This window comes from Telopea speciosissima, chromosome 11 (assembly GCF_018873765.1).
Source record: "Telopea speciosissima isolate NSW1024214 ecotype Mountain lineage chromosome 11, Tspe_v1, whole genome shotgun sequence".
NCBI classification, from domain to species: domain Eukaryota; kingdom Viridiplantae; phylum Streptophyta; class Magnoliopsida; order Proteales; family Proteaceae; genus Telopea; species Telopea speciosissima.
Window position 1 is genome coordinate 56743347 of NC_057926.1, and position 13855 is coordinate 56757201.

At 45.2% G+C, this 13855-nt stretch overlaps 1 protein-coding gene across 1 annotated transcript in view; it reads left to right on the top strand.

The window, feature by feature from the left end:
* The first annotated feature begins 5296 nt into the window (after nucleotides 1–5296).
* Nucleotides 5297–13855, top strand: part of LOC122646064 (plastidic glucose transporter 4) — a 28365-nt gene continuing 19806 nt past the window's right edge. The window contains exons 1-2 of the mRNA XM_043839535.1: nucleotides 5297–5307; nucleotides 10231–10234. The gene's annotated coding sequence lies outside the window, so the exon portion shown is untranslated. The remainder of the gene's footprint in view (nucleotides 5308–10230; nucleotides 10235–13855) is intronic.

Here is a 13855-nt window from a genome sequence, read left to right on the forward strand (position 1 = left end):
ATATATATACATATATATTCCTTAGTTTCAGTTGTCAATACATCTTCCATAAGCCAAAGGAGGGATTATAAAAAATTTCAGCTGAACTATAGACTTCAATTTCTTACAGCCAAGAAAAAGAAAAATACTAAATGGTAAGATAAATAACTAAGAGTCCATAGAGAGCATGGTGGGAATGGACAGGAGGTCTACTGCTCCATCTCATCATCACTGCTGGGCTCATCCTCTGTGCCCTCATCATGGAGGTAGGAGTGCAAGTCCTCCATTTGCTGCTCGAAGCTCTCCATGCGTCTGTCTGATGCATCGAGCCTAGTGTTCACTCCTTCAAACCCCTGAGCCATGCTGGTGCTCATCTGGGCCAAAGCTGCAAGAATCCTGTCGATGTCAGACCCACTAGGAGCAGTGTCGGATGAAGAGGCCGCATGTACAGCCGGCTGAGGAGGAGGCTCCTGTACCTGAGGCTCAGGCCCGTAACCCTCTGCTGGGACCATTGGCTCCCCATCACTATATGCATCCATCACAATTCGCATCCTCGCCACTGTATTACGATCTAGAGGTGGATCTTCAGTTAAGTCTTGATCCTCCTCACTCAAGTCAACTCCAAAATGCTGGAATATAGTGGTGAGCAGCCTCCCATAGGGTAAATCTAAGTTCTTCCTGGGATTTCGCCCTGCATGATCCATGGTCCGCATGATAATGTAGGGCAGGCAGATTGGAATGCCTTTGTAGAGGTGATATGCCACATAGCCTATAAAGATGGAAGGCATGGTGCGGTGACCTGCTATAGGCACGATGTTGTGCTGCACAATTTGGCTCAATATCCTTGGAGACTTAGCAAAAGAAGTCTCAGGCACCTTCTTCTCGAATGCCCCATGTGTAAGCTCCCTGTATAATTCCCTGTATGCTTCTTTCCTGAGAAAAGAGTAGGGATTCTTCCATGGTGCGCAGTAGGTCTTCTCTCCCCAAATAGCTACATTGAGGATGCCTGCCAACTGTGCCCCTGTGAACGAAATAGTGACTCCCTTGACATATGAGATGATCCGGTAATCTCGTGTGCCCAGGTTCTCGGTGTGCAAGTTGGAGTAGAAGTGACGAATGAGCTTGGGATAAAATGGCTCTGGAAGGTTGAGGAGGTTGGACCACCCCAGTGCTTCAAATCTCGGCCCTACTTTGTAGGCCTTGAGGCCTTCCAGTACTACATCCCTTCCCTCCAAAATACTCTTAAACCGAAAGTAGTCTTGGTACATCTCTTGTTTCTCTAAGTCTTGGAACCATAGTGCATCCAAAACAGCTGGGGCAGCTTGTTCGGCCCGTGCACGCCTTGTTTTAGGAGCCATTGATTTCCCTAACCTGCAACCAAGGAAGGCCAAGAATATAAAAACATATTAAATCAATGCTTGGATATTAAGGCCTAAGCAAATATTCAATGAAAAGAGATAAGGAATTAGAACCTAGACCTTGATTCCTACAACAAATTAATTAAATTACAGCAGGGAATTTTACTAGAAAATTTTTGTGGTGAATGGTCTAAGGAGTTAGGAAAAAGGGGAATACGTGGCCACCAGGTAGATGCAATCATAGAGAATAAATGTGCATGGCCATATTATGCTTGGAGAGCATTATATTATGTAAGCAATTAGTTCAAACAAAATTGGATTGATTTGATAAGAAAATTTGCTAAGAAATCCAAAGAGGAAATTTTCAGATTTGGGTTTGGAAGTTGAATGGCATAGTAAACAATATAAATACATGGCCATATTATACCTAGAACATGAAGTTTTATACCAAATACCTAGTTCAAGCAATATATGGAGCTAATTTGTAGTAAATCATGCTTAGAACTTCAAAGAAAAGAAATTTCAGATATGGTGCATGGATTTTAAATCATAGGGACAACTATTCATAGCCATGTTATGTTTGGGATTAAGCCCTCTTATGAAATGATAAATACAAACAAACAAGGGGTGCATTCGATCATGAGGCATGCTTGAATCTCTAAAAGAAAATTTTCAGATGTGATTCTTGAAGTTCCAAATGCAAGAAGTAAATTAGTTATGGCTTGAGACAACCCAAATTTATATACACAAAGCCTACCTAGCAAAACCGAACTTGATTTGGGCAAAAATAAAATAAAATAAAATAAAATTTTCGGTTAGGGTTTTGGGATTTCTCCAAAATCCAACCCAAACCCATGATGAAGGTGCAAAATTGGGGGAAATACCTTACCTAGGTTGCATATGATGGGAAACGAATGGAGAATGGACAATAACCCATCTATTAGCAAGGAGAAAACAAAAAAACCCCAAGCCTTGTAAACCCGAAATCGATTTTGGGGTTTCTCCATAAGAGAAGTCGAAGGGAGAAAGAGATAGATCGATAGAGAGGGAAGAAACCATACCTGAACTCGATCGGATCTGTTGAAGAGTGAGTTGGAGTGCCAAAAATCCACCAAGAAGGGAAATGGGGCAAGAATGATCGCGGTTTTGGGTTTCTCCAGAGCGTAGGGTGTGTTTTAGAAATAGGAAATGGGTTTAAGAGAATTTCGAGTTAGAGATTCTAATTTTTGGGCCATACGGTTTTACACTCGGTTGCAAAATTATGAAACCGACTGTGAATCCACGGTTTTCCTGAGACCAAACTTTGGTTCTGTGAAGCTCGGATTTACCTGTGGTTGCAGCCTAGTGAAACCGCACCTAAAACCGACCCGGCCAGAAAGGGTTTTTTGACCCTGTTTTGCTTAACCGACTTGTTTATAATGCTTATTACCCTCATTATTGCTTCCCTTACCCCTCGTGTAGCCTGTGTTTACCTTTGTAAATCAATTTTTGATTGGTTTGCTTAATATTGCTATTGTGCCTATAACTGTGGGTGTTGACTGTAACCAGGTGTGAACCATGGTTAATACACGGTCAAATGCCAACCATTCCCCTGCTAGGGACGAGGCCGGTGAGGCTTCGAATACGGTTTTACCGGTAGCACCGCCAATTAATAATAATGCGGATGGCGCCGCTTTGTTGAGCAATAGGTTGCAATCCATGGAACGAGAGCATAGGGAGGCGCAACAAGAGCAACGCCAATTTATGCAAAACATGACTACTATGTTCCAAGACTTTGTTAGGGAAAGGCAGCCAGTGCCTCCTCCTGTGCAAGTCAATCCTCCCCCACTTGCCCCTATGGGTTCTGCTGTACCTAGTGTTCCTCTGGCTCAAGCTATTACCGGAATTCCTTTGACACAAGAGGTGCCAGCACCTACTCTACCTCCCACTCCAGTGTCTCCGACTTGGGTAGATGCTGCTAGGCTATCGGAAAGATTTTAGAAACATCGCCCTCCAACCTTCTACAAGATGGCCCATGATTCCTTTTTCCCGGCAACATTTATAAGGGATCTTGAGAGGATCTTTGAAGTGATACAGTGTAATGACACGGACAAGATCCGGTGTGCTACCTACCAGCTCCGGGGTGATTCTGATGCGTGGTGGCTCTCCTCCAAAGACCATTTTTGGGCAACTCACCCAGAGGCAACTTGGGCTCAATTCAAAGAAGTCTTCTTCAAAAATTTCTTCCCTCAGAACTTCCATGATAAGAAGGAGTCTGAGTTTATGAGCTTCTTTCAAGGATCCAAATCGGTCCTTGAGTACCAGCAAGCTTTTGAGGAGCTATTTTACTTCGCCCCGGTACACATGAAGGCCGAGAATGTGAAGGCTAGGAAGTTTGAGAAAGGGCTTAGACCTAGCATTAGTACTTCTGTGGTGCTTCACAAGTACCCTACTTATGCTGAGACGGTCCAGGCCGCTAAGGTGATTGAGGATCAACAAAGAGAAAACTACAGGGCCATTCAGGCTGGTAAAAGACCCATGACCTCTCATGAACCTAGGGGATCCACAAAATTCCAAAAGAGAGGACCCTACATTACTACTTTTCCGGTCCAGTCCCGGAGGACAGATGCGGTGCAAGCACCTAGGCCTACATCAACTCCTCACTATGGTTCCCAGACTCTTATATGTTACAATTGCAAGGAGTCATGGCATATGGTTCGAGACTATCCTCGGATGATAGGTCCTCCAAGTGCAGCTACACAAAAGACACCCCAAGCCAAGGCAGTTGTGCGTTCTCTTCTTCCTACTTCGGGCCACAGATCTCAAGGTCGGGTGTATTCTGTGACAAATGAAGAGGCCCAGGCCGATCCTAATGTTATTACAGGTAATGCACTCTACTCTTAAGATGTGCATATTTATAGCTTTTGTTTCTATGATTGGTTGTCTGTTGCTTGTCAGGTGTGGTTCTTGTTTGCTCTCAACCTGCTTATGCTTTATTTGACTCGAGAGCATCACATTCTTTTGTGTCCCCTAGTTTTGCTAAGAAGATGTCCATTGAACCAAAGCTAATGGCCCAGAAGTTGATAGTCAGTACACCATCGGGAAGCAAGGTTGAACTTGACTCGGTTTATGGTCCTTGCCCGGTATGTGTATGTGGTCGTGGACTCGAAGCAAGTTTAGTACTGCTGGATATGAAAGACCTTGATGTGATTTTGGGAATGGATTGGCTATCAACTCATAAGGCTAGTCTAATCTGTTCAGAGAGGAAGGTTCTGTTCAAACCAGCTGAAGGTGAAGAGTTTGTGTTTATGGGTACTAGGCGGGAGAGACCCAAGAAAGTTATCATCTCTGCCCTCCAAGTACAGAAGATGTTGGCAGAGGGATGTCAGTGTTATCTGGCATCTGTGATAGACACTGAAGCCAAAGTCAGGCCTTTGGAAGAGTTGAGTGTAGTGAAAGACTTTCCAGATGTCTTTCCTGAGGATCTAACGCGGTTACCACCAGATCGCGAGACAGAGTTCATGATAGATCTGATTCCTGGTGCAGCCCCAGTATCCAAGGCACCTTACAGGATGGCCCCAACTAAGTTGAAGGAGTTACAAGAGCAGTTGAATGACCTGTTGAAGAAGGGTTTCATTAGACCCAGTGTATCTCCTTGGGGAGCACCTGTGTTGTTTGTGAAAAAGAAGGACGGTAGTATGCGTCTGTGCATTGACTACCGTGAGTTAAACAAATTGATAATCAAGAACCGGTATCCTTTACCTAGGATCGATGACCTATTCGATCAACTACAGGGTGCTAAGGTGTTCTCGAAGATTAATCTTCGGTCAGGGTACCATCAGTTGAAGATCAGAGATAGTGATATCAGCACGACAGCATTCAGATCTCGCTATGGTCATTATGAGTTCTTGGTCATGTCCTTCGGGTTGACCAATGCCCCGGCCGCCTTTATGGAGTTGATGAACCGGGTGTTCCACGATGTTCTAGACAAGTATGTTATTGTCTTCATTGATGACATCTTGGTCTATTCCAAGAGCGAGGAGGAGCATGCAGACCATCTTCGCCTAGTATTGCAACGCTTAAGGGAGAAGCAGTTGTACGCCAAATTCAGTAAGTGTGAGTTTTGGCTACAACAGGTGGCATTTCTGGGACACCTTGTTTCTGGTAAGGGTATAGAGGTTGACCCTGGTAAGGTGAAGTCAGTAGTTGACTGGGCGACACCCAAGAATGTGGCAGACATTCGCAGTTTCCTGGGACTAGCTGGCTATTACAGGAGATTTATTGAGAACTTCTCAAGGTTCTCCGCTCCTATGACACGACTGACCCAAAAGGGAGTGAAGTTCGAGTGGTCTGATAGCTGTGAAAAGAGCTTCCAAGAGCTCAAGCAGAGGCTGGTTTTCGCTCCAGTACTTACCATTCCTAATGGTACTGGAGAGATGGTAGTCTACAGTGATGCATCTAAAATGGGCTTGGGTTGTGTTCTAATGCAAGATGGGAAGGTAGTGGCCTATGCTTCTCGGCAATTGAAGGACTATGAGAAGAATTACCCGACCCATGATTTGGAGCTTGCAGCTGTGGTTTTTGCTCTAAAAAGCTGGAGACATTATTTATATGGTAAGAAGAGCAAAATATACAGTGATCACAAGAGCCTTAAATACTTCTTTACACAGAAGGAGCTCAATATGAGGCAGCGACGGTGGTTGGAGTTGTTGAAAGATTATGATTGTACTATCCATTACCACCCCGGCAAGGCAAATGTAGTAGCTGATGCGCTGAGCCGAAAATCTCAGTCCTTGTCACTGGCATCACTAGCAGTCAGTGAGAAACTCATTGAGGAAGCTAGAAGAATGGACTTGGAATTACTAGTTGATGGTGTTACCTTATCTCTGTCAGCTTTATCAGTACAGTCAACGCTGGTAGGGCGAATCCAATCAGCCCAGGCTTCTGATGAGGAGTTTCAACAGATTATTGAGGCTATCAAGGGAGACACGCAGCGGGAACTGGACTTTACTTTAACAGAGAGTGGTGTTCTCATGTTTAGACATCGCTTATGTGTTCCTAGTGACCCTCAGTTGAGGAAGGAAGTGTTAGCTGAAGCCCATGACTCTCCTTATTCTATTCATCCAGGTAGTACAAAGATGTATAGAGATCTGAAGGAATATTACTGGTGGAGTGGAATGAAGAGGGAGGTGGCTGAGTATGTGGAAAAATGTCTTACTTGTCAGCAGGTGAAGGCGGACAGACAGCGACCTCATGGCCTCTTACAGCCATTGCCTGTTCCAGAGTGGAAGTGGGAGCATGTTACCATGGATTTCATCACCGGGTTGCCCCACATGCCTAGAAGTGTCGATACCATATGGGTTGTCGTTGACAGATTGACAAAGACGGCTCACTTCATCCCCATGAAGATTACCTATTCGATGGACAAGCTGGCTCGCTTGTACATTGATAATATAGTTCGTCTGCACAGAGTTCCTGTCAGCATCATCTCCGATCGGGATCCCAGATTCACATCTAAGTTCTGGGGTGGTTTTCAGAAGGCAATGGGTACACTGTTGAGTTTTAGTACGGCCTTCCACCCTCAGATTGACGGACAGTTGGAGAGGACTATTCAGACATTGGAAGATATGCTCCGAGCTTGTGCCATTGAGATGCAGGGCAGCTGGGACGAGCATCTCTCACTTATTGAGTTTGCTTACAATAACAGTTACCAGGCTACTATAGGCATGGCACCGTTTGAGGCTCAGTATGGGAAGAAGTGTCGGACACCTTTATATTGGGATGAAGTAGGTGAACGGTGTATTCTTGGACCCGAGTTGATTCAGGCAACATGCGAGAAGGTGGACTTGATTCGTGAGCTGATCAAGGCGGCTCAGTCCAGGCAGAAGGGTTATGCAAACTTGAGGCGGAAAGACCTTGAGTTCACTATCGGTGATAAAGTGTTCCTTAAGGTATCACCCTCCAAAGGGGTGATGCGTTTCAGCAAGAAGGGCAAGCTGAGTCTGAGATTTATAGGACCTTTTGAGATCCTTGCACGGATTGGACCAGTGGCATATTGGTTAGCACTCCCTCCATCTTTAGAAGGTATGCATGACGTCTTCCATGTGTCCATGTTGAGGAAGTATGTCCATGATCTAAGCCATGTATTGACACATGAACCGCCAGAACTTACGGCCGACATGTCCTATAAAGAGCTGCCTGAAAAGATTTTGGACAGCAAGGTTGTTCATCTTCGCAACCGGCCCATCCATTATGTGAAGATAAAATGGTGCAACCATCCGGAAGAGGAAGCTTCTTGGGAGGCAGAGGTAGAGATGCGGGCGAAATACCCTTTTCTTGCCTATCTACAAGGTCCGTCAAATTTCGAGGACGAAATTTCTTATAAGGTGGGGGGGATGTTATACCCGTACCCCGGGATATAATTAAATATTATTTCTTCTCGTGACGTGTAGATACCGCTGCCATGTATGCTGGTGACCTGTTCTCCATGATGGTCAAACCTAGCTACAAAATCGTTGACCACAGTACGGGTTTGCCTGTGGAGGAAAGATTCCTCAACCATCAGTGGGGAAAGTTCGTTGACGGCGACTTCGTTGACTATCCTCCAAGTACCAGCCCGGGAAGCGAGGAGTTTAGGAGAGAGCATCCTGGACCGTCACCTCAGTTGGATAATTCGTTCAGTGATGATCTTGGCATTGCCGTGGCGAAGCTATTCGGGGTCATGGGTGATAAACCATGACAGGGGAAAAGTAAGTTCTAGCCCTCAAGTCTTATTATTTATTCTTCCCTTGGTGACCTCGAAGTGCGGGTCCAGGCCCGAACCGCTCGAGCTATTTCATGAGAGAAGGGAATATTTTAAGTTCGGGTCCCACTTACCTTTGGGAAGTACATTGGGGACTTATACCCATCTCATATGAACCCATCTTAAAAATGGGCTTTTCCCTAATTAAAGTTGTGGGCAGGCCCATTTAACTAGTATGGCCCATTTCACTAAGGGCCCATTTAACCAATTGACACAATGATGGGTTATTCCATTCACTTACCCACATAGAACTAATGGGTCGACCCATTAAGCCTCATGACCCATTTGACTAGAGGTACCCAAATACCCATTTATTATAAATAAGTCCAAGAGGGAGAGAGAGAACATTTACTTCTCCTTCATCATTCTCATCTACCCTAAACCGTGGAGGAGAGAAAGAGGAGAGAAAGAGGAGGAGGAAGGTGGAGAAGCTTGGTGGAAGGTGGAGACCCCATCTCTTGGAGCCATAAATCGTGGAGCTCTCTCATCTTGGGGGTAGGTAAGCTAATGAAGCTTCTTCCTTCTTCTATTTCGGATTTTAAAAGGGGTTGGGTAATGGGAGAGATTGGCCTAGAGCTCTCTTGGAACCTAAGAAGTCGATGGAGCCTTAAAGCCTAAGCTATGGTGGAGTTATTTCACTCCATTATGAGCTCTAATGTAAGGGTTCTCATTTCCATTTGAGAAATTTAAGGTTGGACCCTATTATGCTTTAGGTTAGGTTCTTCTCGGTTCCTTCTCTTGAACCTATTGTGATTGAATGGACCTAGAGAGGTCTTAGGACCCTAATGAGCTTAGGATGGAGTTTCTTAGATGTTCTTATGCTTTAAAATCACTTAAAAATGGAGCCCTTGGAGGGGGATCCTTCGGATTTTGGACCTGCAGGTGTGAGGATTTACATGTGATTTCAGACCTACAAGAAACCACCCTGAAATTATCTCCCTGAGAAAGCCCCTGGAAAGCTCGAATTTATGGGCGGTTTCATTTTTCTGAGAAACCACATCTGCAACCGACCTTGACTGAAACTGTCCTGAGCCCCTGGTTTCCTAGGATTTACATGTGGTTGCAGAATTTGGGCATGAAACCACATCTGCAACCGACCTTGACTGAAACTGTCCTGAACCCCTGGTTTCTTAGGATTTACTTGTGGTTGCAGAATTTGGGCATGAAACCACTCCTGCAACCACTCTGTTTCTGAAACCTTATACTTAAGTGATTATGGGAGACCTTTTGGGGATCCTTTCCCTTCGCTCGTTTAACCTTATTTTACTCTTTGTTTAGGTTAATATATCTATCTTGTGGCTTATTGCTTGATCGAGGCGACAACTTATAATCTTGGTGCTTGGCATATACATTGTGAGTGGGTTTGGTTGTTTAGGCTTGATATTATTATTGTATTATATATATTATGTAATCATTATAATTATTAAGCATGTTTGCGCATATTGCATACTTTTATATATGATTATTATAATGTTGATGGGAGATGTTGTACTTTGATGGGTCTCGGTGCCGGTGGGTACCGGTGCCGGAACCCCGAATACTATATACATTTATGAAGAAATTATGTTGAATGCTATGTTGAACTATATGCGCCGTGCCGTGCTGGTAACCGGGCACTAAACTAGATGAAAAGTTGATGCGCCCGAATTACCTCTCGGGACGATAGGACTTGCATGTAGTATATTTGTGGCTAGGATTTCACACCCTTATGCTACGACCCTTACCAACAGGGGTTTAGGTGTTGGGTAATCAGTACACCGGATTCTGTGGAGGTGGGAGAGGCCAGTCATGGTAGTATTGGTTATCAGGGGTCTGCCACTGAGTGGTCTTGGAGGCTTCGATCGGCGTAGGTCCCACGTGACAATTGAGGTTTCATTGTGGCGATAAGTTTAGTGACCCACAGTGTCTCCCGAGTTGTCACAGTAGCATATGCCATTGACTTAGTTGTTTGTTAGGTGGAAAAATGGACTTAACATGTACATGCATCATTGGACTATGTGAATTGCGTGTTTGTGCATCCCCATCCCCTCACTGGCTCAGTGGAGCTAACCCCCTCGTGCGCACATTTTTTAGATTATGATGCAGGTGACGGATATCTCGCAGGACTTGGAGTTCAGCCCTCGGGATACGATGAGATTGGTGTGGAGGAGCCGGAGGCCGTGTTTGAGGAGCATGGCGACGGGTGTCCTTGCGATGATTGTGCCTACGGGCCGTGAGGATATTCGGGACTTGATCCCTTTTGATTTACTTTTGGGGCTAAGGCCTATGTTGAAATATTTACCGTTATACCATTTTGATAGTTATTAGATGGTTATTGGAAATGTAACTAATTACTGTATTTATCATCTAGCCTTTGAACATCTTGTAACTATTCGATTTATACGCTTCCGCAATACTACTGATCCTTGGAATGTAATATTCTTTTTTCCGTGTTCTAATATTATATTGTGTTAATATTGATTTGACTGTGCGTTGGGACACTGTGTCAGTGATCCGGGCGGTTTAGTAGGATGACACGTGTCGTCCTAGTCACCCTTTATAATGTATTTTATCCCTTGTTGGGATGGGGGCGTGACAAGGGCAGCTTGTTACACATTGATTGATGGAGTACTGTACCAAAGGGCTGTAAGCACGCCATTACTACGGTGCCTCGAGTCAGCAGGAGCAAGATATGCCCTGACAGAAGTACATGAGGGCATTTAAGAAAACTACCTGGGTGGTCGGGCATTGGCATACAAAATATTGAGGCAGGGCTTCTATTGGCCCAAGATGGAGTAAGAAGCAATGAGCTATGTCAAGACCTGTGAGCAATGTCAGTTGTTCACTCTGGTACTACACCAACCGACGACACACTTGACCTCCCTGCTTAGTCCTATCCCATTTGCAATGTGGGGGATGGATCTACTTGGGAACTTCACCTCGGCATCGGGGAATAGGAAGTACCTGGTTGTAGCCATAGACTATTTCACAAAGTGGGTGGAGGCCAAGCCGCTAGCAACCATTACCGAGAAAAATATGGAGAAATTCTTTCACGACATGGTCATATATCGGTTTGGGCTCCCCAAGGTATTGCTCACAGATAATAGCAAGCAATTTGACAACCCTGCTTTCCAAGCTTTCTGTGGACATTACCATATAAAATACAGAAGAACGGTCATAGCGACTCCCCAGTGTAATGGCCAGGTGGAAGTCACGAACCGAACAATGCTTGATGGGATCAAGAAAAGATTACAGGAGGCAAAGGCGAAATGGGTTGAAGAATTACCCAGTGTACTATGGGCTTACAGAACAACAGTCTAAACACCAACGGGGGAAACTCCATTCAGGTTAGCCTATGGCACTGAAGCCTTGACCTCGGTCGAAGTCTTGGCCACATCACATTGGGTTGCGTACTTTGGCGAAGAAGCTAATGAGGATGGGCTGCGAGCAAACCTCGATTTCCTGGATGAAGTAAGGGAAGAAGCGCTGATTAGGAATCAAGCATACCAACAATGCACAGCCCGATACTATAATTCCCGAGTGCCACCATGAATGTTCAGGGTTGGGGATCTGGTACTCAGAAAAACACGCACATCTGGCCCACGCAACACCGGCTAGCTCCCCTTGAACTGGGAAGGACCGTATATAGTTTCTAGGATAATACGGCCAGGCACATATCATCTGAAAACTCAGGGGGCGAGGATATCCCGAGGCCTTGGAATTCGTTAAATCTAAGGAGGTTCTATCAATAAAATGTCTACAGAGTTATGTGATTAGCAATTTGTATTTCCAAAACAAGCAATATACCAGGAGTATACAGCAGTTCGTTTCATAGATTCATCCTCTGTCAAATATTTCATAAAATAAAGGTACCCGACCTCAAGATGGGGTACCACAAAAGGCCTCATCCGTGAGACACAAGAGGCCTCATCCGTGAGACACTATGCCCGATGCGTAAAGCAATAAATAAATGGACAAACCCTCACCCGTGAGGCATCATACCCGAAGTATAAAGCGATAAGTAAAATTATACGTCACATGAGAGAAAGAAAGACATTCCATTAACTTGTAGATACAAAAATTACAGAAGGAGGTCGGTACTAACTGTACTGACCTAACCACCAACACATGGATGATCTTTTCAAGAAAGCAAACAAAAAAAACAAAAAGAAAAAACAACAAACAATCTAAACTACCAAGGGTAGGCTATACCACCACTACATTAGTCTGTCCCTCGGTAGAAGGATCAGTTGTCGGGTCATCGGATTTGGTAACATTGGCAGGAGGGGCACGGGTCGAGTCCACAACATCAAGAACCTTTGGGTCTCCCATCACCTCCGTCGCCTTAGAGGCTTTAGGAATGTTCTCTTCCAGAGTATTCCTCAGATCTTCCTCCTTGGCATTTGCCACTTTCTTCTCTATCTCCGGGTCATACTGATCAAAATTGGCAAAACTATACCCCGGGTCAGATTTGTGGATGTGGTGATAGGTGGTGTGGATCCCGAGCCCAAAAGCTTCAGCATTGTACTCATAAACCAAATCGATAAATTCTTTAGAATTCTTGAAGCTCTCAACAGCCTCGACCCGGGCCTTAGCAGTCGCCTCCTCAAAAGTCTTCTTCAGCTCCTCCTTAGACGACCTGGCCTCTTCGAGTTGCTACTTCATCGTCGCGATACTGTCATTAAGGAGGGTTTGCTCGTTAAGAAGGGCGCTCTTCTGAACGAGGGAGGTAGACAGCTCGGCTTGGACTTTGGCCATCTCGCCTTTTGTCTCCGCCTTACTCTTGGAAAGGGTCTCGACATAAGCCTTGGAATCTTTCAGCTCTTGCGCAAGCTTACGATTTGACTCCATCAGGTACTCGACCCGCTTCATCGCCTTGACAGAATGAAGGAGACCCTGGAGAAAATTTGAAAAGTAAGAAAATAGGATAAGATAACCATGGGAATAAGGACAAGGCTCACGACGGGTCAGTACCTTAGCAATCTCGTTGTACGCGATGTCGACAAAACGACGATGAGAATGAGACTTCAGTTAGGCCACATCTCGGGGGAGACGACCCTTTACCAATAGCTCTCGGGCCACCGCGCAGTTTGCGGTGGTCGAGTCAGATGGACTAAGAACCCATCGAGGGTTGAAGATGTCGGGTCGGTTGAGAACCAGCCGATCCGAGAGGGGCATGTTATCTGTGCTAAGTGGGAGGGATGAACTCCCATCTTCCTGCTTCTTATTTCTTCCCTGAACATCGGGAAGACCAGTATCACCAACTTTTCTCTTATTTTTATTGTCCCTAGGAGGAGGGGTCCTACCAACCTCCTTCACCTCGGCAAGGCCCTTGCTTTTCTCCTTCTCTCTTTCTTTCTCCGTGTCTCTCTGAATACCCGAGCCTATAGTATGCTCGGGAAGGACCCTCACAGCTTCGTCCGTAGCCTTGTTACTCTCTTTGGCGGCTCTCTGCTTCTTTGCATTGGAGGCTCGTCCGCATCCTTGTTCACTGAGCATACAGAGGAAAATAATTAAAGGAACAACACTGTCAAACAAAAAAAAAAAAAAGAAGAGAGAAAAAAGGAAAAGGGGAAGGGTTGGACTGACCTGGACTAAGACCCCATTTGACGAGGAAGACCTTTGAATGAAGGTTTCGCACATCGAACTTGGGGCCCAGAAGAGTGGTTTTCACCGACTCTTACTCCTCTTAGGTTAGACCAACCAAACGATTCCCGACCCGAAGGTCAATTTTTGGCCACCCCGATCTTAATGGATT